This window comes from Alligator sinensis, unplaced genomic scaffold (assembly GCF_000455745.1).
Source record: "Alligator sinensis unplaced genomic scaffold, ASM45574v1 scaffold487_1, whole genome shotgun sequence".
Taxonomy (NCBI): Eukaryota; Metazoa; Chordata; order Crocodylia; family Alligatoridae; genus Alligator; species Alligator sinensis.
Window position 1 is genome coordinate 571148 of NW_005842301.1, and position 2109 is coordinate 573256.

At 38.7% G+C, this 2109-nt stretch overlaps 1 pseudogene; it reads right to left on the reverse strand.

The window, feature by feature from the left end:
- Positions 1 to 548: 548 nt before the first annotated feature.
- On the reverse strand, positions 549 to 658 carry LOC112551036 (annotated as a pseudogene).
- Between the last annotated feature and the right edge of the window lie 1451 nt (positions 659 to 2109).

Consider the following 2109-nt stretch of genomic DNA (forward strand, 5'->3'; position numbering starts at 1 on the left):
AGCCATTCAAGGCAAAAAGACATTCTTCAAAAAAATGGAAGGCATGCCCAAATTAGGAAAACCAGGAAGCTCAAAAACTCTGGCTGATCTAGTGTAAAAGCAGAATAAGACACACCAAAAGTAATTTAGGAGTATAGTATAAGATGCTGAAGTTAATATATTTTTAAAAATACACTGGAAGTAGGAAGTGAGCTGGAGAATCAGTAGGACCATTAGATGACCAGGACATAAAAGATGCACTCAGGGATGATAAGGCCATAGCAGAAAAGCTAAATGAATTCTTTGTACCTGTGTTTACTACAGAAGATATTGGGGAAATTCCCATGTCAGATGAATCCTTCCCAGTAGATAGGTCTGAAGAGTTAGATCACATTGTAGTGACAACAGAAGACGTTACCCAGAGAGGCTATGGAATCTCCATCCTTGGAGATGTTTAAGACTTGCCTAGGCAAAGCCTTGGCTGGAATGATATAGTTGGGGATGTTCCTGGTTTGAACAGGGGGTTGGACTATATGACCTCCTGAGATACTTTCCAACCCTAATTTTATATGATTTATAATTTTTCTATGATTCTAAGTTTTAGAACAAATTAATAAAGTAGCAATAATTGTGCCTTGGTTGGACCTCATGGGCTACGATACTGCCACTGCACAAAGCTAGTAAGTCACCAGGACCAGATGCCATGCACCCAAGACTTCTGTAGGAACTCAAAGGAGAAATTGCAGAACTATTGGCAATAGAGCATAACCTATACTTGCAAATGACCTCTGTAACAGAGGATTGGCAGGTTGTCAACTTAACATGAATCTTCTAAAAAAAGCTCTGGAGGTGATCCTGGAAATTACAGACCAGTGAGTCTCACTTCCACACCTGGAAAGTTGGTAAAACCTATAATAAAGAATAAAATCAGCAATCACACAGACAAATATGATCTACTGGGAGGGCATGGTTTTCGTAAATTAAAATCCTGCTTCATCAATCTGCTGGATTTCTTTGAGGGTCTTAACAAGCATGTGGATAAGAGAGATCCAGTTGACATAATATTTTTGGACTTTCAAAAAGGTTTCAACAAAGCCCCGTACCACAGGTTTATTTAAAAAAAAAACAACAAAAACCTGCATTGCCATGGGATTGGAGGAAGGGTTCTTTTGTGGACTGAGAGCTGGTTAAAATATAAGAAATGAAGGGTAGGGCTAAATGGACATTTTTCAGGATGGAGGGAGGTAAAAAATGGGGCCATACAGGAATCTGTGCAGGGTCCTATTGTATTCAAGATTTTCATCAACCGTCTGGAAATGGGGGTGCATAGTGAAATCCCCAAGTTTTCACATAATGTTAAATAATTCTGGGAAGTCAAGTCCCAAGCTGAAGGAAAGGAGCTGCAGAAAAATCTTAACAAGTTGAGTGAGCAAGCAGAAAAATAGTAGATGAACTACAGTGTTAAGTGCAAGGTAATGCACCTGGGGAAGAGTAACCTCATCTATACATCCACAATGCTGGGTTCTGAACTAGCTGTTACAAGTCAGGAAACAGACTGTGGAGTCATTACGTATAGTTCTCTAAAAACATCAGCTCAATGTACAGCAGTGACCAAAAAATCCAATAATTTTTTTTCATGAAAAAGGGAATTGAAAACAAAACAAAGAGCATCATCATGCCATTATACAAATTCATGGTGTGCACACATCTTGAATACTGTGTGTAGTTTTTGTCTCTGTATCTAAAAATGATGTAGTAGAATTTGAAAAGGCACAGGAAAGGGCAACCAAAATTACCAGGTGTATGGAGCAGTTACCATACCAGGAGAGACTAACAAGGCTAGGAATCTTGAGTTTGGAAAGGAGAGGTCTGAGGAGGAGATATGATAGAGGTCTATAAAATCATGAAGGGTGAGGACCAAGTTAACAGGAGACTGTTGTTCATCAAGTCCCAAAAAACTAGAAGTATGAGTACCTGCTGATATTAATAGGAGACAGATTTAAAACTAGCAAGAGAAAGGTAAGAAAACAGACGACACAAATTTATGGATGACAGATCTGTTGAACTGCTGTTGAACAGAATGGTTGGAGATATTTTTTCTGGTATCTCTAAACTAATAATGGTAGATGC